The sequence below is a fragment of the Arachis ipaensis genome, chromosome B01, assembly GCF_000816755.2.
Source record: "Arachis ipaensis cultivar K30076 chromosome B01, Araip1.1, whole genome shotgun sequence".
Classification (NCBI taxonomy): domain Eukaryota; kingdom Viridiplantae; phylum Streptophyta; class Magnoliopsida; order Fabales; family Fabaceae; genus Arachis; species Arachis ipaensis.
The window spans coordinates 30,777,491-30,800,242 of NC_029785.2; the positions used below are offsets into that span (position 1 = coordinate 30,777,491).

Below are 22,752 nucleotides of genomic sequence, written 5' to 3' on the forward strand. Positions count from 1 at the left end.
ATATTAAGTTATTTTCATTGTTAATAATAATAATAATAATAATAATAATAATAATAATATGAAATTAATTATTAAGATGATAAATACGCTACACTTTAAATAAGAGGTATAAAATTTACAAATTATTTTCACGAATATACAGAAGAGAAGATATTCGTGTTGGTGATTAGAGAGTGCAAAACATGAATTCAAGTTCACCCTTTTCTTGGAGAATCATATCCTACACCAACTTTTCTATTTTTGGTTGGTTAACCAAGACTATCTTATTGATGGAAGATGAGGCCAACCACAAAATGGAGACTAGACTTTAAGAACTGGGCCTATTGGACCTTGAGGATTGTTGCTTCTTGTTCTTGATGGGACCAATCTAATAGGCCTCAAACTTGTCTCATTCTCTGGGCTTTTAGAGCTTGAAGTGATTAAAAAAGAAGTAAACAGAGTTACAAGATCTCTTGTACCAAAAAAAAAAAAAGTTTCAAGATCACAATTCAATAGATTTAAAAAAGGGCAACAAATAGTGTCATATGTTGTATCTAACGTATATTTCTTAACAGATAGAGAACAAACATATGTCACCAACGGCCAGCTGTCTAGCTAGCTAAGAAGATACGATCCCTTCATGTTCTTCGTGCTCCAGAATCTGAACTGTGTATGATCAAAGGTGTTAGTTATAACATCTCTTTCTTGTGATACATTTCACGCCTTTTGAGTGATCGCCAATCTTTTCTTCAACGTTGGCTGCCATGAGAGGTGGCTTTGTGAAGGACGGAGCGGCCCAGCCACATGGACCCAGGGAAGAACAATGAATGGAAGGGAAATTTGTAAAACCCGGTTAATTAATGACTAATTAACTCATAAATTAAAATATATTTTAAAAAGTGAGAAATGAGATTTTTATGGTTTAATATGATAGAGAAAATTAAAACGAGACTTTTGACACCAATTTTAAAGAAATCGATCCAATATTAGGTCGAACGGACCAAACCAGACTAACCGGATCCAAGTTGGGCCATGGCCCAGCCAAGCTTCTCTTAATTAAGAGAGCTAAGCTCTCTTCCTTCCCAAAACAACACACACGCAGAACTCAGAAAGGGAGAGGGGGAGAAACATAAACCCTTACTCCAATTTCAATTGATCACAACTTTTGATCTGGAGCTTCGATTGACGCACCGTTTACGACCACGCGACCGCGGCGTCGAGCTTTATAAAACCTATACAACTATTCTTGAGGTAAGCCACAAAATTTTCTTCGAATTTCAGTCCTTAGTTTCGAGTTTCATAGGCAAAAATATTGAGATTTTGAGCTCCTTTGTGTTGTAGGCTCAAATTAACTTGAGGAGAAGGCTTGTTCTTGCTCCCTTGATCATTGGGTAAGGTGAGATTCTCAAACCCTAGTGAAAATATTGAATTTGAGGTGTTAGGTATTGAGTTATTGTGTTTGGATGTGACATTGTGGCTTAGGCTTTGTATATATGTATATTGGAGCTTGATTGGTGGTTTTGGCAAGCCTTGGAGTGGAGCTTGTGCTTGGAAATCTGTTGGTGAAGCATTGAGACATTGAAAGTTGAGGAAAAGTGAATTTGAGAGTGTTCTGGGTGGAACGGGAATCGGCCAATGTATGGTTTCGGTTTCCTGTATCTAAAATGTAATGTAGTGTGAAAACTTAGGCTAGTGACCCATATGATAAGAATTGAATTTGTGATGATGATTGATTGGTTGTTGGAATTGTGGCATGATTATGTGGATATTGGTTTTTGGAGGTTTGATGAGATGTTGTATGCCTTAGTGTGTGTTTGATGGTTAGTGAAATGGAGTTATTTTTGGTATTATGTTGATAGTGAAATTGATGATGAAATTGTCATAAGAGATTGATAAAGTATTTTGTATATTGTGGAAATTCAAGATATTGAATGTGGTTGAAATTTGAATGTTGAATGTGTGTTGAGATTGAATTATTGAGTTATGATTGATGAAGGATGAGGATTAGTAGGTTGTGGATTGGATTGGGAAGTTGGAATATGATTGATGTTGGAATGGTTGAGTTTTGGTTGATTTTGAATGAGATTTGGAAGTGTATGTTTTGAAACTTGGGAGTTTACAAGTTTTGGTAAAAATAGAATTTTGATGAAATTCAACGGATCAAATCTTGAGCTATTATTTTCAGAATTTGATGAATTTTATATCAATTGAAAGATAATTTCATACGATTTAAAATGGTTTAAATTTGGGTGAAATCTGAATTTTGTGGAAGGAGATATAATCGTTGGAAGTTTGGGTCAAAGTTCTGAATTCTGCAAATTCTACAAAATTTGTGAGTTCTGGGTTGTGTGCGCCCGCACAGCCCTATGCGCGTGCACAACCTGTGGAATCTTGAGGCCTGTGCGCATGCACAACCCCGTGCGTACGCACAACCCGTGCGTACGCACAACCCGTGCGTACGCACAACCCGTGCGTACGCACAAGTGGAAATGAGGCTGCTGTTGGGAGCGCCAGCACGCTCTATCCGCGTACATGGCCAAGGGAGTTTTGCGAGCTGTGCATAAGCACAGCCCTGTGCGTACGCACACGTTGGGATTGGCACGCGGGTGGTGGCGCTAGCACACGTTGTGCGCGCGCCCCACCATGAAGATTTTGATTTCTGTGCTTACGCACTGACCTGTGCGTACACACACTTTTAAAAATACTTCTGGGCGTGCGCATGCACACTCCTATGCATACGCATGCGACTCGGTTCTTTTCTAAAGTTTTTGTTTTCAAGCTCTTCACATTCCCAATAAGCTCGTAACCTTCCGTGGTGTTATTTCACACTTATAAACCCCCAAATTTCATCCCTTAGATCTTGAATTGATATAGAATGCCTAGTGATTGAGAGGAAGCTAGGGAAGAGGGTAACTTGTGGATGAAGATAGGGAATATCATGAGAAGTTATGACTAGTGATGAGGTTAGGAGTTGTTGAGGAGGATGGTGGAGTGCTGTGTACATGAAATAAGCCGAATGGCTATGTATAAGATATGAGCTGAATGGTGGTGTATGTGATATGAGCCGAATGGCTGTATGTGATTTTAAGCTGGATGGCTGTGATAAATTGTAAATTATGGTTGAAAATGAAAATGTGAATGTTAATGATTATTGTATCTTGAGTTCTCTTTCTCGAAAGTGCGACCCTAGAGTGATGCTGGAAGGTGAGGATCCCATTCCTGGTTCCTCCTGGTATTGTAAAATCGCCCCCAGCGAGATGGTGAGAGGTTAGGATCCCCACCTCGGTTCCTTTTGGGCATATGAGAACGTACCCCCTAGGTAGATGCAAAGGTTGTGGTTTCGCCCCACTTGCTCCAGGTTGGTTAGTATAGAGACTCCCCGGGTCGACGCAAGGGTTGTGGTTTCGTCCCACTTGCCCCAGGTTACGATGAGTGATGATATAGTTGTAAGGAATGATTATGGAATGTGTATGGATGGATGTGAAATGATTATCTGAGATACGAGTTTCGCTTGATGAAAGCAGTGACTAGCCACCGCGTGCTCCAGGTTGAGACTCGATACTCTGCTTACCCTATGTCGTAAGTGTAGCCGGATACTGTGAAAGGTCCGGATGAGCTTGCCCCCGTGATAAACACCAAGAGTGGGTGTGGTATGATTATGATTATGATTATGATTATGATATGATTGAGAATTACTCGAGTTAGGGATCCACGACAGAGGGACCGTCTAATGGTTAGCTACCAAGACTTGTCGGGTTGGCTCTATAATTGACAGATGAGACTCATCAGCCACTAAGACAGGCATACATCATATGCATTATATGTGATTTGTTTGGATTGCCTAAGTGATTGCATAATTAAATGCTGCTTGAGTATCTGCTATATTTGAATCCTATTTGTAATTTCTCTGTATGTAATAACTGTGTTTGTTGCATTTGGTTCCGTGGGTGGTTGGGAGGTTCGGAAGAGTTGGAACGGGAAGTTTTAGATAGTTCTGAAGACCCTTAGCTAGTGGCCTATTCTTAATTTCATGGTTTAGTTATGTTTTAAGCTTTAATTATCTGTTGGAAGTTCTAGGATTGCCTTTGACTTTTCCAGGACATTACATGTTAGATATGTGGGCACTGTTACCATGCTGAGAACCTCCGGTTCTCACCCATGCGGGTTTTGTGGTTTTCAGATGCAGGACAGGCGACACCTCGCTGAAGCATGCTGGAAGCTTTTGATGTTGCGAAGATCTTTACCTTTTGGGTTATTTTGGTTATCTGTATTTTGCTTAGATACTTATTATCTCCACTTATTCTATATATGCTGTACAAATTCCTCTTAGAGGTGATTTTGGAGATTCAGGCTTTGTCACTCTGTATTTTGGGTTTTCTTTTGGGTTTTCCTATATATCTATATATGTATATACACTTATTCGCTCAGGCCGGTTTATCTTCGCGAGCCAAGTCTTGAGTTTTGTTATATGTATTTTGGAACTCTTGATATATTAACTCCTTAGCTTGTTCTATCTTGTGCTGTCTGCTTTATCGCTTCGTGAGGGTTACGCTTTTTCGATTTAACGGTTTTGTTTTATCCCTTTCTTCAAAGGCTCCTAGTTACAAACCTCTTTTTCACTATATTATATATTTAAATTTTTATTTTTAGAGGTCGTAGCACCTCGCCACTTCTGCTTTACATCCTAGGTGTAAAGCTTTGTGTGGTAGGGTGTTACATTATGGTATCAAAGCAGTTCGTTCCTATAGAGCCTAAGGGACGGACTGACTATGCTTCTGAGCATACTCTGAGTTGTGTTTATGTGCTATTTAGGATATCTTCCTGATATACATAGCATAAAGTTCATGAGCATGCATTTGGAACTTTGAAGCACTGGACTTGCGATATTGAGATTGATCACCTTGATATCAATTGTTTGGTGTGAACAGGAACCAAATGGCGCCTCGTGGATGCAGTCAGGGCCATAATCAGGGTCGAGGACAGAGAGGTAATGATGTGACCATACTGATAGGTAGCTTGACTAATGTCATGACCGCGATGGCGAGTGCTGTTGCTGCCATTGGCGCTGTGGCTGCTACGACTAGTCAAGCAAGGGGTAGAACGGGACAACAAGTTAGAGTTGGAAACGATAATGTGGATGAAAATGAAGGCAGAAATGATGTCCCGAGTACAGTGGCACTAGTGAAAGTAGTGAGTTATCTGGAGTTAACTAACACGGGTAAAACAGCAGGCGAAAGCTCAAGAAGGACCGGGCTGGCTAGGAGTGATTGCCGAGAATCTTTCGCAAGAAAAAGGGGAAAGAAGACGAAGATTGCACCAAGGGGCCGTTATGCCACTTCACGTTCTAAACGCTGAAATGATGACCGAAGGAACAACAACCGTCAGGGTCCGAATTTAGAAGGCAGATTAGTACTCAACTGGAAGACTTAAAGTGTTGGAGATGCAAGAAATACCATCCAAACAGACCATGCAGGGCCGGACTAGGTGTATGTTACAAGTGAGGTCGCCCTAGACATATGTCCTGGAATTGTCGACACAGGGAACACCGGGAGGGAGCCGAATTGGATTCTCAGACTCAAGGTAATTGCAAATTAGCAGTTGAGTCTTTAACTATCTTGCATACCATTGATATGTAACATTCATTCGTGATGCATGACAAGTTTTGTTAATAGTGAAGTCTAAGTTAGTGATTAGTCGACAACTATTAGATGTTGAGACGTAGCGATATTTAGTTAACTTAGAGGAGTGGCTAGGCTTTCGAAGGTTAAGAATCACAGCGACACAACGGAAGCGGGTTGGATTATACCTAAGGGATCGGAAGTATTGAGGACTGTGCGGAGTTATTGTTTGGAACCTAGTGACAGTGAACTACGAAGATGAGAAATGGAAAGGATTCAACCTTTAGTTGCTAATCGTTTGACAGGTGAGTGAAGATGAAACCAAATCACTATTGTGAGAGAGTTTCCGAGACAATCCTGAAGGTGTACCAGAATCCCTATCTCAGAGGGAAAGCGAGTTTGCGATAGACCTAGTGTCGGGAGCCGGATTAGTTTTGATTGGACCGTAACTGCAGACACCATTATAATCGGTAGAACCTAGAATCGAGTTGAAGGGAGTATTAGAAGAGAACGGCGGAAAGATTTGTGCGAGAGGGATTGCGTCAATGCTTCTTCACAACCCGACCTAGCCTTTCTTTTGAGACTTACATTGAAAATTCTACTTCGAATTTCTTCTTGAATCTTCAACGAATTATCAAACAGAAGACTTTCAATAATTAACTTATCACAATTCACTATAGCAACTGTTCCGAGGGTTACCTGAAACTGGAGGTCGATCCCGGTTGAGATCTTCTGTACGGGTCGGTGCCGACGTGTTTGGCTGGTGAGTGGCGGCCGGAGTTGTCGTGTCTGACTTGTTGGACTGACTGCACTGCTGATCCTTGGTCACCGAAGGGTGGGGGGAACCTGCAAGAGACTCCGATGCTTAAGTTAGCATGGGTATTAAACAGGTTTTATGTAGAATCAGAGTATGAGTTATACCTGGGTGCTCCAGTGTATTTATAATGATGAGGAGTGACCTTTTTAGATAAGATAAGTTAGTTATCTTATCTTATCTTTGGGTGAGGTCAGCTTATCTTCCATGGAACCGCCCTTATCTCTGTAGGCGTGGGCGGCCTCTGGATCTGGGTCGTATTCCTTGAGTTGGACCCTTCTCTTGGCTTTCCTGTCGATTTGGCCGAGTTCTTCGTAAAGAAGTCGGTCCGCTTGACCTAAGAGAGGTCGGTCGCTTTGCTACTGAACATCCCGGTTTGGACAGCTCGACCCAGGGTATGAACAGTGCCCCTGCTTGAGCTCGGTCTTTTTTTGTTTTGGGGGCGAGTTCTTGACTTTGGTCCTTCTCTAATGAAGCCGAACTCAAGCATTTCGTTGATTCCTTTATAGCGGCTTTTGAATGTAGAACGTTTTCCTCTAAAGGCGCGCGCTTTTCGTTGATTCCTTTATAGCGGCTTTTGAATGTAGAACATTTTCCTCTAAAGGCACGCGCTTTTATATCAGCACTTTGGGAACGTGTGAGCGTTTAATACTTTCATTAATTAGTATTAATTGCCCCATTTTTCTTTGGTTCTTTATTTTGATTTTTGAAAACCCAGAAACGGTTTCTCTTTTTCGCTCTTTTTGTAACTTCTTCGTAATTTCTTCTCGCTCTTTGTCTTTCGCCCACATTTCTGCTTTTCTTGCGTTGCGGCATCACTCAGCGATTTTCTGGGCAGCTTTCATTTTTACGTCTCCTTTTTCCCTTGAAGCTTCTTCCTTCTTCAGGTTAGTTCTTCTTTTTCTTTCGTTGCTTTGGCTTTGTGATGAAGTTTTGATTTTGCTTTAGAGAAAGTTTGGATCTTTCTATTTTTGTCGCGCCTAATTGTTGTTGAAATGTGTGTTCTAGGAGTTTCTTTATCTTCTGCATGATCCTTTTTGCCTTTCCTGTTGCTTGATGCTTTTTAGGGCTTTGCATGTTCTGTTGTTTTTGTCTGATACCAATACCTAGAAAATCTGCATCTTTTCCTCGCTTTGTTTGAAGATTGCTTTTTTATCTGATTCTGAAAATGGTTGCGCCTTTGATGGTTTCTACTTGGCGTGCCTTGATGTTTGGGGATGCATGCTTTTTTGCTGGTAGACCGTGAGGCAATGATTTTGATGACTTTTTGTGTTTTTCTTTGATGAAAAATGCCATCTGTTTGCAGTCTTCTTTTCTTGTTTGAGAGGTGCTGGGGTGCGAGCTATAGATTTTTCCTGAAAACCTTGCTTTGTTACTGCCTCCAAAGGATGCCTCGAGACTTTGGTTTGAGTCTTGGGGTTTTCCTTTTCTGTTTGTTCGCCTGTATCAGTTTGATCGAGTTGTTTTATCCCTCGTTCGAGATATTTTTAGTAATCCCATCTCTTTTTCTTATTGTAGGATTAGTTGGCCTCATGTCTTCTCGCAATAACATTGTAGAGATGTCTTCCAGAGTTCCCAAGGGGATGTCCGATTGGCTGGACTCCCTTGTTTTGTTGTGTGTTTCTGTTGTGGATGCTGAATTTTGCACAGAACTGAGGAAGCGCCATAGGATTTGTGGTAACAGTGCTCGTGAGGAGGATTATGAGCTTGTTGCTCCTGACTCTGATGAGAGAGTTTGTTTTCCAACTTCTGTTGAGAGGGAGCGTCCCTTCTTTTATGCCTATGAATACTTTTTCAGTCAGTTGAACGTTACTTTTCCTTTTACTGCTTTTGAGACCGACCTATTGTGGTCGTGTAATATTGCCCCATCCCAGCTTCACCCCAATTCCTGGGGTTTTATCAAAATTTTTCAGCTACTTTGCCAAGAGTTAGGTGTAACACCTTCTCAGGCTCTCTTCCTTTATCTGTTTATTTCTGCCAAGCCTGGTGGCTCTTCGAAAAAGAAAGCTTCCTGGGTTTCTTTCAGGTCTGCCCAGGGCAATAAAGTGTTTGCTATGTATGATGAGTCCTTTAAGGATTTCAAGAATTACTTCTTTAAAGTTCGTGCTGTCGAGGGGGCCCGCCCCTTTTTTCTTGATGAAAATGATGAGCCTTTTTTCCCTCTAGAGTGGCAGAAGGATGTGAGAGTGTCTCGCTATACCTGGGAGATGCTTGACGATGTTGAGCGTGCCTTTGTTGTTGTTCTTGAGGATTTATGGGGAGAACCACCCTATCTTGATACAAAAAGGTTTTTGAATGACCCATCCCTGGTCCGGGCTGTTTTGGGTATTTGCCTGACTTGTTTCTATGCTTGTTTCTTAGTTTGGCTTCCTCATCTTGTGATTGTAACCCTTTACTGTGGCTAATTTTGTATTTGCAGAGATGTCAAAAAATAATGATTCCATGAAGGCCTTCAAAAGGGCAAAGAAGGCAACTGCTGCTCAGAATATCTCGGCCAAGGCGGCCGGGGAGGGATCTTCCCAAGTGCAAGTGAAGCCGCCTGTGCCGAGTTCTCCTGGACCGAGGAAGGTGATCCCTACTCCTCGGGTTCGTCTAGCTGACCCTCCACCGACTTCTGTCTCTAGTTCTGGTGCTCCTCCCAACAAGAAACAAAAAACAGCTGAGCCTTTCAACCTTGATGCTCCTGACTTTAATGCAATTGAATTTGTGGATCAGCAAATTGGTCCCTACGGTGCCCTTCCTATGGACGATGTGTCGCTCCTTCGTCATCTGGACTTTATAACTCGAAGTAGTGTTAGAATGGCATATATGGGGGCTGCCCTATACTGGACTGCTCAAAATCTTCCTCTCCATGCCACCAAAGCCTTTATGGAGGAGGCTAAACAGGAGTTTGATCGGATGAAGGGCCTGAAGGAGGAGCTTGAAGTAAAGGTAGCCAAGTTGGAGAAGGATATGGAGAACGAGAAGGCGAGTTCACTTTCTCTGGAGGCCTCTGTGAGGCTGGCCGAGGACACAACGCTGATGCATAAGGACAGCTATGTCACATCCTATCGGGAGGGGATGCGTCTAAAGGAGGAGTTGGAGAACGCCCGGGCTGATTACTCCGAGCTCCAGGGTCATCTTGTTGGCAGCGTAACTGCTGCCTATGAGAACCTGAAAGAGCAAGTTCAGATTATTGCTCCCGAGGCCGACCTTACTCTCTTCAGCCTGGATAATGTTGTTAGGGATGGTAAGATTGTCCCTGATGACGAGGATGATGATGATGTCGAACCCTTCCCTGTGTCTTCTGCCAAGGTGTCAGCTCCTACTGTTCCTCCTGCCGAGGTCGGCCCTCCCGCTTCTGATCCTGACTGCCAGATCTTAAACCGGGATGATGGTACTGTGGATGCTGTTCCTCTCCAGGCTCGCCCTCCTTCTCCTCAGGCTGATGCCGCTAAAAAGTCTTCTAATCTTTAGCTGATTTATTTTGGATATTTGTGTAGTTGGCCCGGCTTCTGGGCTTTAAAACTCTTTATTTCGTGGGTGGTTTATTTTGCTAGCACTCTTTCTGGTTGCTTGTTTAGCAACCAATTATTTTGAAAAACACAACGAGTAGCTTCTAAGCTTTTGGGTCTGATCCTGAAGCTTTGTTATTTTATGTCATGCTTGCTTGCGCCTGTCTTAGCTTCTTTATATGTTTCGAGAATGTTGAAGCCTTGTTGCTCAGCCTCTTTGAACTGCTTTGTACTTGGAGGTTGTAGATGCGTGGATCCAATTAGCAATCCATGACCGACTTCTTTGTCCTTTTCCAAGTAGTTGATCGACGTCGTCATGTCGATCTTTTCTCGGTTATTTTTAGTAATCTTCTTTTTTGGACCTTAGTCAGGTCTCTTTCAGGGATTACTTTTATAACTTGTTTGTTGTAGGAGACTGACTTCGTTATGTCGATCTCTTCTAAGTTATTTTTGTAATCCTCTTTCTTGGATCTTTGTCAGATCTCTTTCAGGGATTACTTTTATAACTTGTTTGTTGTAGGAGACCGACTTCGTTATGTCGCTCTCTTTTGAGTTATTTTTGTAATCCTCTTTCTTGGATCTTTGTCCGATCTCTTTCAGGGATTACTTTTATAACTTGTTTGTAGGAGGTCGACTTCTTTGCGTCGTCCTCTTTCTAAGTTATTTTTGTAGTCCTCTTTTTTGGACCTTTGTCAGGTCTCTTTCAGGGGCTACTTTTATAACTTTTCATTTTGGGCTGACTTTGTCATGTCGGGCCCCTCTAAGTTAAAGTAATCCTCTTTAATAGGGTTGGCCATACCTCTTTCCAGGGTTTACTTATAACTTGGGTTGACTTGGTCCGACTTCTTAACGTCGACCAGTCTTTAAGTTATTATTTAGCAATCCATAAGACCTCGTCAGGTTCTTTTTCCGGATCACTTTTGATAACTTCTTACATTATTCTGTGTTCATCTTTGCCGATTTGTAGAAGGTGGTTGCTATCTTTAGATCGTCTTTTAGATGAATCGCGTTTTCACCTTTATCGGACGATTGTCTTTATCGTGATTGTGCAGTGAAATTGTTTTTCACTTTATGCCGATCTGTTGGTTTATAATCGGACGATGAATGCTTCAGATTAATGCATCTTGGAAACTTGTAGAATATCTAAAATATATTTTATTCAAAGGAAGGTGCAAATATATATATGTGGGAATTTTTCATCCCTTTATGTCGGATAGTGTCTGAGTCTCTACTTGGTGCCTCATTAAAAAACCTTTTCAGGAAAAAGAGTGCAGCCAATAGTGAGATCTTTTATCTTTTCTAGCTGTAGTACCTTCTTAGGTTGCAGGCATGCCATGATCTGGGAAGCTCTCATCCATCGAGTTCGGACAGTCTGTAGTAGCCATTCCCAAGTACTTCTACAACTCGGTAGGGTCCTTTCCAGTTTGCTGCCAATTTTCCTTCTCCTGGTCAAGTTGTTCCAATATCATTTCGGATTAGGATGAGATCATTCTCCACGAAACTTCTCGGCACTACCCATTGATTATATCTGGAAGCCATTCGACGTTTTAGTGCTTCTTTTCTGATTCGAGATCTTTCTTGGATTTCAGGTAGTAGGTCGAGCTCTTCCTTTTGAAGTTGGGAGTTTGCTTCCTCATTGTAATGAACCACTCTAGGCGATCCTTCCTCAATCTCTACTGGGATCATTGCTTCTATTTCGTATGCTAACCGGAAGGGGATTCCTTTGTGGTGGAGTGTGGCGTCGTTTGATACGCCCATAGAACTTGTGGAAGCTCTTCTGCCCAGGCTCCCTTTGCGTCTTGTAATCTCCGTTTTAACCCGGCCAATATGACTTTGTTGGCAGCTTCGACCTATCTATTGGCTTGCGGATGTTCCACGGAGGTGTACTAGTGCTTTATGTTCAAGTCGGCTACTAATTTTCTGAAGCCTGCATCCATGAATTGAGTGCCATTGTCTGTGGTGATGGAGTGTGGAACCCTGAACCTTGTGACAATGTTTCTATATAGGAATTTCCGGTTTCTTTGAGCAGTGGCGTTGGCTAGGGGCTCTGCCTCGATCCACTTTTTAAAATAGTCTACCCCTACTATGAGGAATTTAACTTGTCCTGATCCCTGGGGGAAGGGTCCGAGAAGATCAAGTCCCCATTTTGCAAACGACCAAGGCGAAGTTATGCTGATAAGCTCTTCTGGCGGGGCGATGTGAAAGTTGGCATGTTTTTGACATGGTGGACATGTCTTTACAAATTCTGTAGCTTCTTTCTGTAGAGTTGGCCAATAAAATCCCGCCTGGAGTACTTTTTTGGCGAGTGCTCGTGCTCCAAGATGATTGCCACAAATGTCGCCGTGTACTTCTTCTAGCACTTCCCTTGTGTTGGAGGTCGGCACGCATTTTAGTAATGGTATTGAGATCCCTCTTTTGTACAGGATGTTGTTTATGATAGTGTAGTACTGTGCCTCCCTTTTTAACCTCTTTGCCTCCTTTTCTTCTGTGGGGAGTGTTTCTGCTTTGAGGTAGTTAATTATGGGGGTCATCCATCCTTGGTCCTGACTTGTTATGGCTAGGACTTTTTTCTCTTTCGAGATTGACGGGTTCTGTAGCATTTCCTGGATGAGGCTTCTATTGTTGCCCCCTGGTTTGTGCTGGCTAGTTTCGAGAGTCCGTCAGCTCGGGCATTTTGTTCGCGGGGTATGTGGCAGATCTTATATTCCCCGAGTTGTCCGAGCTGTTCCTTGGTTTTATCCAAATACTTTTTCATGGTGGGATCTTTGGCTTGGTAGCTCCCTGTTATCTGTGAGGTGACTACTTGTGAATCGCTGTAAATGTTGAGTTTTTGAGCTCCAACCTCTTTAGCCAGCTTTAAACCAGCTAATAACGCTTCATATTCCGCCTGGTTGTTTAAGGCCGGGAACCCAAACTTGAGGGAGAGCTCAACTTGGGTTCCTTTGTTGCTTTCTATTATCACACCTGTGCCGCTTCTAGTCTTATTTGAAGAACCGTCCACATAGAGATTCCATTCTGTGGGGATTTCCAGGGCATCTGTGAATTCTGCGATAAAGTCGGCCAGATACTGTGATTTGATGGCCGTCCGAGCTTCATATTGGAGGTCAAACTCGGATAACTCGATTGCCCATTGTAAAATTCTACTTGCTAAATCTGTTTTCTGCAATATTCCTTTTATGGGTTGGTTAGTTCGAACCTTACTGGTGTGAGCCTGGAAGTACGGGCGAAGTCGTCGAGATGTTAGAATGAGAGTATAGGAAAACTTTTCTATCTTCTGGTAGTTCAACTCGGATCCCTGTAGCGCTTTACTAATGAAGTAGACGGGTTGTTGCCCACTTTCGTCTTCTCTGACTAGTGCTGAGGCTATTGTCCGGCTTCCTACTGCGAGATATAATATGAGCGGTTTTCCTTTTCGTGGCCGAGATAGGATAGGTGGCCATCCTAAGAATTCCTTGAAGTCTTGGAAAGCTTGTTCACATTCTGTTGTCCATTCGAATTGCTTTCCCTTCTTTAAAGTAGCATAGAAGGGGAGAAATCTTATCGCTGATCCTGATAAGAACCTGGATAGGGCGGCCAATCTCCCGTTGAGTTGCTGTACTTCTTTGACACAGGTTGGGCTCTTCATGTTGAGTATGGCTTGACATTTATCCGGATTTGCTTCAATTCCTCTTTGTGTGAGCATGAAACCTAAGAATTTGCCCGCTTCTACTGCAAAGGTGCATTTTGCGGGATTGAGTCGCATGTCATGCTTCCTTATAGTGTCGAACACTTGAGCCAGGTCGGACAATAATGTCTCTTTGCTTTGTATCTTTATCAACATGTCGTCCACATAGACTTCCATGATTTTTCTGATGTGATCTGAGAAGACTTTATTCATTAGCCTTTGATAAGTGGCTCCCGCATTCTTGAGACCGAAAGGCATCACAATGTAGCAGTAATTCACTTTCGGCGTTAAAAATGAGGTCTTTTCTTGATCTGGTGGATACATGGGGATTTGGTTGTATCCCGAGTATGCGTCCATAAACGAGAGGTATCTATATCCGGAGGAAGCATCTACCAGAGCGTCGATACTTGGGAGTGGGTAAGGATCCTTTGGGCAGGCTTTGTTGAGATCGGTGTAATCGGTGCACATTCGCCACTTCCCATTTGATTTTCTCACCAAGACGATGTTGGCTAGCCATAGTGGGTACTTGACTTCTCTTATGAATCCTGCCTCCAGTAATGCTTGTACCTGTTCTTCCACAGCTTGGGATCGTTCTGGCCCAAGTTTTCTTCGTCTTTGCTGTACCGGCCGAGATCCTGGATAGACCGCCAACTTGTGGCACATTAGCTTGGGGTCTATGCCTGGCATGTCTGCAGCTTTCCATGCGAAGAGATCGACGTTATCTCGTAAGAATTGTACCAGTAATTCTTTTGAGTCTCCTCTCAGGATCATGCCGATATTAGTCGTTTTGTTCGAGGTGTCTCCGATCTGAACCTTCTCTATCTCACCTTCTGGCTGCGGACGGAGTTCTTCTCGTGTCTGAACTCCGCCAAGCTCAATTGTATGAAACTCTTCTCCTCTGCCTCTGAGGTTTAGACTTTCGTTATAACAGCGGCGTGCCATCTTTTGATCTGCTTTTATTGTGGCTATCCCCTCTGTAGTTGGGAATTTCATGCATAGATGTGGAGTCGAGACTATTGCGCCGAGTTGATTTAGTGTTTTCCGACCTATTAGAGCATTGTAGGATGAACTCATGTCGACCACAATGTAGTCTATTTTGAGTGTCCTGGATTGGTTCCCTTTTTCGAAGGTTATAGGTAGTGACACGTATCCCAGTGGTTGTACCGGGGTATCTCCCAGTCCGAACAGACTATTCGGGTATGCCCTAAGCTCCTTGTCTTCTAGGCCGAGCTTGTCGAAGGCAGTTTTGAATAAGATGTCGGCGGAGCTCCCTTGGTCTATTAACGTGCGGTGAAGATTGGCGTTTGCCAGTATGATGGTGATGACCATGGGGTCGTCGTGTCCCGAGATGATACCGGATGCGTCCTCTTTAGTGAATGTGATTGCAGGGATGTTGGGTGCTTCCTCCTTTCCCTCGACATGATATACTTCTTTGAGATATCTTTTGCAAGATGATTTGGAGATTCCTCCCCCTGCGAATCCGCCGTGTATCATGTGGACGTGTCTTTCCGGTGTACGAGGTGATAGCGCGGTTCGTTCGATATCTTCGTCCCTTCGTCTCTTTCTTTGGCCATCATCTCGGGTGGCTAGAAACCGATCTAGTTTTCCTTCCCTCACCAATTTTTCTATGATGTTCTTTAGATCGAAGCACTCGTTGGTGGAGTGCCCTCGCACTCAATGATATTCGCAATATTCATTCCGGTTTCCTCCTCCTCTTTTGCCTTTGAGTGACCGAGCTGGGGGTATTTTCTTCGTATGGCAGACTTCTTTGTATACGTCAACTAGGGATGCCCTGAGAGGGGGTGTAATTGTGGTATTTTTTGATTTTCTCCCCTTGTCGATCTTCTTTCCTTTTGGATTTCTTGTCTTTATCTCGGCAGGGGACCCCGGATTTTGAGGTTTCTCCCAACCGAGCGTTTTCTTCCATGTTGATGTATTTTTCTGCTCGCTCCTGCACTTCGTCTAAGGAGGTAGGATACTTTTTTGATATGGATTGGCTAAAAAGTCCTTCTCGTAGGTCATTGATGAGTCCCATGATGGCGGCCTCTGTTGGAAAGCTTTGTATGTCCATGCATGTTTTGTTGAATCTTTCCATGTAGTTGCGGAGGCTCTCCCGATCTCCTTGATCCCCAGTAAACTGGGGGCGTGCTTGGCCTTATCTTTCTGGATGGAGAATCTGGCTAGGAAGTTTTTGGCTAGGTCATCAAAATTTGAGATGGACTTTGGAGGTAGGTTGTCGAACCATCTGATTGCTGTCTTCGTGAGAGTTGTTGGAAAAGCTTTGCAGCGAACGGCATCTGAGGCGTCGGTGAGGTACATTCTGCTTCTGAAATTGCTGAAATGATGGTTGAGATCTGTGGTGCCATCATACAAAGTCATATCCGGGAGTTTGAAGTCTTTTGGAATTTTGGTTTTCATGATTTCCATGGTGAATGGATCTTGCTCTTTGCGTGAATTTTCCTCAGGAGTGGTCCCAGGAGCTTTTGATTTGAGATCGGCTTCTAGTTGCGGTAGTTTATCTTCCAATTCTCGACGCCGCCGTACCTCTCTTTGTAGATCCTTTCCGACCTCTCGTTGTTGTTGGGTTTCTTTTTCAAGTTGCTTTAAACGGTCTTGAAGTGCTTCTATTACCCCTGGATTTGATGAATTTTTGTCCCCGTTGGATTCCGGAGTATCCTTTAGCGTAGTGTTCGCGCTCTTGTGCGGTGTTCTATTTTCCATATCTGAATCGTGGTCGTTGTCATGACCGTCCGCGATGGTGTTGGGATGACTTCCAGGTTCCCTGGCAACGGCGCGAATGTTCCGAGGGTTACCTGAAACTGGAGGTTGATCTCGGTTGAGATCTTATGTACGGGTCGGTGCCGATGTGTCTGGCTGGTGAGTGTCGGCCGGAGTTGTCATGTCCGACTTGTTGGACTGACTGCACTGCTGATCCTTGGTCACCGAAGGGTAGGGGGTACCTGCAAGAGACTCCGATGCTTAAGTTAGCATGGGTATTAAACAGGTTTTATGTAGAATCAGAGTATGAGTTATACTTGGGTGCTCCAGTGTATTTAAATGATAAGGAGTGACCTTTTTAGAAAAGATAAGTTAGTTATCTTATCTTATCTTTGGGTGAGGTCAGCTTATCTTCCATGGAACCGCCCTTATCTCTATAGGCATGGGCGGCCTCTGGATCTGGGTCGTATTCCTTGAGTTGGACCCTTCTTTGGGCTTTCCTGTTGATTTGGCCGAGTTCTTCGTAAAGAAGTCGGTCTGCTTGACCTAAGAGAGGTCGGTCGCTTTGCTACTGAACATCCCGGTTTGGACAGCTCGACCCAGGATATGAACAACAACCAATCACAATATCAACTTTGTTAAATCGTTCATGTACCATGGTGACAACCCAATTTAGCAATCCAAATGTTCTCATAATCATTGCTCAAGCTCATTTCAATATCATAGTCGACTATCCGGTATCACTCTCATTCCTAATCATTAGTCACACAAAACATCTGTGGATTATTGCAAATATTTCACAAGCTTCTTGGCATTCTTGATGAATTGATCCTCCTTCCAATGCTGCCTTTTACTTATATGAGTCTCATTTTTCTAGATTGAGCCTGAACTTATCTTGGTATAATCATCTAAATCCTTGAATCTTAGGGGCGTGTTACGAGCGGAGTTGATCTTTTTGCAAACTTGTGTTCTCTTTGACATTAGCTGAGACTTGCTTAATTTGATGTGTCTTGTTCTCCCTATCATGGTTTTAATTTGAACCTTTTCTCTTGAGATGCATCTTGAATTCTTCTCCTTGTGTATTTCGTTATTCACACTTTTGTTTAATTACTATACAAGACATCTTTGTGACTTCTCGCGAATGCCGTTCGTATTGATCGTTCATCTTTCAAGCTTAACATCTGTTTAAGAATTAGTTCAAACCTAAATTAGTATCACGTATAACCTTTAGTGGTAGCCGTTGAGATATTGGTCCCTTAGAGCAAGACCCTTGAACGTGGGAGATGAAGCATGCATGTGTGCGATATCAAGAGGAATTTTGGAGCCTAAATTCTTGCCGACCGTATTGCCTGAAGTTACATTGACACGCTAGGGTGCACCGTGTGTGTGGATGCTTGAAGGTGAAGAAAACTTTTGAATCTTGAGAGGAAGATTGATATTGGTACCAATACTCGCGACACTTGAACCTAATAAATCCTTTGAAACTGCTGTGGTGCAACATCGAAGGGGTTTTGGATGCACGTGGAGGCAACATCGTAAAGTGGTAACAAGCGTCCTCAGTAAGAAGACTCTGAGTGTTGTTGGAGAACGATTAAGGAGAAGGAAACGTTAAGTAAGGTTGTAGTCTAAAGCTGGATGTCGAGGCAGCAGCTAGAGATATCAGACTGAATCGGTTGCGAATTTCAAGGAGTTGTAAGGCCGAGAGTTTGAGATGTGCAGTAAGAGGGTAAAGAGCTACTAAGAATTTTGAAGCATGTTGAACAAGGGAATCAAGCATCTTAGGTTCTAAATTAATAACCAAAAACGATGAAGAAAGAGTAAGGGGAAATCGAGTTAAGGTTCTAACTGTGCAAGCTGACCAAAAGTTATGTAGACAAACAGAGTGAGCCTAGAAAGTTTAAAAGAGAAAGCTGCGTATTATTGGAGACTACTTCGGCGACCGGTAAGAGAAGAGCGATGGATCTAAAGGAATTTAATTCGAGGATGATGGGCCGTCTGGGGTGCTAGAACAATTTGAATCAGTTCAATTTAAAAAGGGTATGAAGCATCAAGTAATCCCAATCAGGATTGATGACGTAAACGTAAGGAACTCTGAGAAAAAGAAACCTTACTGGAGAGGTGACTTGGAAATCAAGTCAGGATGGAGAAGCACACCGAAGAGCTTGAATTAGCAATGGGGACAAACTACCTGCACCTATTTGCAGGTAACTAAATTCAAATTTTGTGGGCAAAATTCCTATTGAGGTGGGTAGAATGTAAAACCCGGTTAATTAATAACTAATTAACCCATAAATTAAAATATATTCTAGAAATGTGAGAAATGAGATTTTTATGGTTTAATATGATAGAAAAAATTAAAATGAGTATTTTGACACTAATTTTAAAGAAATCAGTCTAAGATTGGGCCGAACGGGCCAAACCGGGCCAACTGGACCCAAGTTGGGCCCATGGCCCAGCCAAGCTTCTCTTAATTAAGAGAGTTCAGCTCTCTTCCTTCCCAAAACAACACACACACAGAACTCAAAGAAAGGGAGAGGGGGAGAAACATAAACCCTTGCTCCAGGTTGAGACTCGATACTCTGCTGACCCTATGTCGTAAGTGTGGCCGGACACTGAAAAGTCCGGATGAGCTCGCCCCCGTGATAAACACCAAGAGTGGGTCTGGTATGATTATGATTATGATTATGATTATGAATATGATATGATTGAGAATTACTCGAGTTAGGGATGCACGACAGAGGGACCGTCCAATGGTTAGCTACCAAGACTTGTCGGGTTGGCTCTATAACCGACAGATGAGACTCATCAGCCACTAGGACAGGCATACATCATATGCATTATATGTGATTTGTTTGGATTGCCTAAGTGATTGCATAATTAAATGCTACTTGAGTATTTGCTATATTTGAATTATATTTGTAATTTCTCTGTATGTAATAACTGTGTTTGTTGCATTTGGTTCCGTGGGTGGTTGGGAGGTTCGGAGGAGTTGGAATGGGGAGTTTTAGATAGTTCTGAAGACCCTTAGCTAGTGGCCTATTCTTAATTTCATGGTTTAGTTATGTTTTAAGCTTTAATTATTTGTTGGAAGTTCTAGGATTGCCTTCGGCTTTCCCAGGACATTACATGTTAGATGTGTGGGCACTGTTACCATGCTGAGAACCTCCGATTCTCACCCATGCGGGTTTTGTGGTTTTCAGATGCAGGACAGGCGACACCTCGCTGAAGCATGCTGGAAGCTTCTGATGTTGCGAAGATCTTTACCTTTTGGGTTATTTTGGTTATCTGTATTTTTCTTAGATACTTATTATCTCCACTTATTCTGTATATGCTGTACAAATTCCTCTTAGAGGTAATTTTGGAGATTCAAGCTTTGTCACTCTGTATTTTGGGTTTTCTTTGACGTTTTTCTATATATCTATATATGTATATACACTTATTCGCTCGGGCCGATTTATCTTTACGAGCCGAGTCTTGAGTTTTGTTATATGTATTTTGGAACTCTTGATATATTAACTCCTTAGCTTGTTCTATCTTGCGCTGTCTGCTTTATCGCTTCGTGAGCGTTACGCTTTTTGATTTAACGGTTTTGTTTTATCCTTTTCTTCAAAGGCTCCTAGTTATAAACATCTTTTCACTATATTATATATTTAAATTTTTATTTTTAGAGGTCGTAGCACCTTGCCACCTCTGCTTTACATCCTAGGTGTAAAGCTCTGTGTGGTAGGGTGTTACAAAACTACTGCACCCAAATAGCAAAAAAGTCAGAAAGTCTTTTGGATAACAGTAATTTATAGGAGAGGAAGCTCTAGTCCCAAGGATAGAGGAATGGATGAAAGAAGGCGAAACTGCACAGAAAAATACTACAGAAGTAGTTATCGAAGAGGCCAATAGAAGTGGGAGAGCACCCGAAACAGGGGGACCCTCAAGGAATGGTCGTTTGCCCAAGCAATAAAGTCAGGAAAATCTAAGGAGAATGTAAATCGACCTGTGGAGATCACTATGGAAAAGAAAAAGAGGAGCGACGAGGACCAGGAAGAAGAGGTGCAGGAAGTCGGAGAAAACCGCTGAAGGGCTTTTCAACTTGGTAATCACAGATGAGGTCAAAGCCGATCTAAGGAAAGACTGGTGGGACTCCTTGATAGTCAAGTTGTTAGGCAGGAAGATTTCTCTGCTTGTGCTAAAAAAGAGATTAGAGGTGATGTGGGATAAAATGGGAAGCATTGATGTAATAGATATAGGTAATGATTTCTTCCTAGTTCATTTTTACAATTTCGAGGATCTTGATTTTGTATTAATGGAAGGACCATGGAAGGTATTGGACCATTATCTAGCCATCCAGCTATGGAAACTTGATTTCAATCCTTATAATACTCATATAGAGACCATTGTAGCCTGGATTTGCCTACCAGGCCTTGCAATCGAATATTACAACCGCATGATACTAGAGAAAATTGGCAATATTGTTGGGAAAACCCTTAAAGTTAACACCAACACATCTCAAATTTCCAGGTAAATTCGCAAAGATTTGCACTGAAGTTGATCTGCAAAAACCACTTATTTCCAAATACCTTATCAATGGGCTGTCTCACATTGTAGAATTTGAAGGGCTGCACCAAGTGTGCTTTGCTTGTGGCAGAGTGGGGCATGAAAAAAAAAACTGCCCGAAAGTGAAGAAAACTATGACAAACTAAGGAAGTATGGTGGAGAATCTAAGAGCAGAAGAGATCAAAACAGAGAAAAATACCATTAACGATGACAATAGCACGTCTGAGAAAGAGAAAGGTAAAGGGGTAATAGTGGAAACACAAGATCCCTATGGCCTCTAGATGCTTGTGCAACGTACAACACGTGGCAAAAAGAACAACAACGCAAGAGAAGGTACAAGTAATGGAGTGCCAGCAAAAGGCAAAGAGCAGAGGATCGTGGAGACAATAGCACCTCCCTCCAGGTTTGCTGCACTGCAAATGGATGAAGGCAATGAAGGTTTCATACATATTAAGGAAAAAGACAAAATTAATGAAGGACAAACAGAAACTACCAGGCCTCAAGGGGGAAAAAAATGATGAAAAAGGGGAGAAAAGAATGACTCAAAAGAAAAACAAACACAGAACCCTACCTATAAAACACAAAACCCGAATAAGCCCACAAATAAAAACAACTTGCGAAATAAACCAAGACCTAGCCATTTTGGGTCCGTCGCCCAAAAAACCCAAGAAGAAAACAAAAATATGATAACCATCCAACAACAACAGCCCATATCTCAACCCAAAAATGCAATAATAACCAGCCCATAACTCTTGTACACCACACCCACCCCATCGACAGTAACACCCAGAACTAGAACTCACAACTTGAATCCCAACCTCACCACTTCAAAGAAAATTGGACTGAAATGGAGAGTGATACCTCACCACAATCGTCAGAAGTGGTGGAATCAACCCTGGACGGAATGAATTTGGATAAACCCCCAGATCTAACATCCCAAGGATTTGAATCAATAGATTTAGAGGTTGTTATAGAAGCCATGAAAAAATTTGAGCAGGAAAATGGCAACAATGGAGCCTTGATCAAGGACAGCCATACTGATTTAGGGGATGAGATGCAGTACCAATAAGGGGGTTCTACCCCGTATGAAACCAGGTACTCTATGGCGTGGTTGTTTTATCTTGGATTTTCTTGTTTCGTCTTTCTCTTGCTAATAATATGAAGATTTTGTCATGGAATATTAGAGGGTGTGTGAATAATTCTACAATTCATACACTCAAAGAGATTGTTAACCAACATAGGCCAGATATTACTATTTTAGTTGAAACAAAGTGTAGTGGAGATACTGCAAGTAGAGTAATTAAAGTGATGGGCTTCAGAAACAATATTCTAGAAAAGGCAATAGGTTTGTGGGCAGAATATAGGTTTTATGGAACAACGATGATATTAGGCTGAGAGTTAATATTTCCCAACAGTAATTTATTCACTTAGAGGTGAACGATTTGAAGAATAAAGAATGGTTTTTAACGGCAGTATATGCAAATCCTCACCCCCCATCAAAGGAGGATTTTGTGGGAGGTCTTGGATGAAATAGCCAGAGATATGAGAAAGGAGTGGATGTTGATTGGAGATTTCAATGACATCATGGGAGATATAGAAAAAAAGGGAGGAGCTCCCATTGATGTTACAGCTTGTAATCATTTTAGAGGCTGGGTAGAAGAGTGTTGCTTGATCGATTTGGGTTTTATTGGTTCTAAGTTTACTTGGATTGGTGGAATTAGAGAAGATAGAGAAAGGGTCTTCAAAAGGCTTGATCGTGCCTTAGCTAACTCAGAATGGAGAATGGCCTTCCCAGATGCAACAGTTAATGTGCTCCCAAGGGTGAACTCTGACCACCACCTCCTGCTAGCAGATTTAGATCTAGGGAGATTTGATAAGGGAGAGAAGCCATTTCATTTTGAAGCATTGTGGCTAATC

General features: G+C 42.4%; 1 long non-coding RNA gene across 1 annotated transcript; it reads left to right on the forward strand.

The window, feature by feature from the left end:
• On the forward strand, positions 20,038-22,423 carry LOC110270442. Its single transcript, XR_002359971.1, has 2 exons — positions 20,038-20,528; positions 20,670-22,423. It is a non-coding gene; the product is annotated as an uncharacterized LOC110270442 (long non-coding RNA).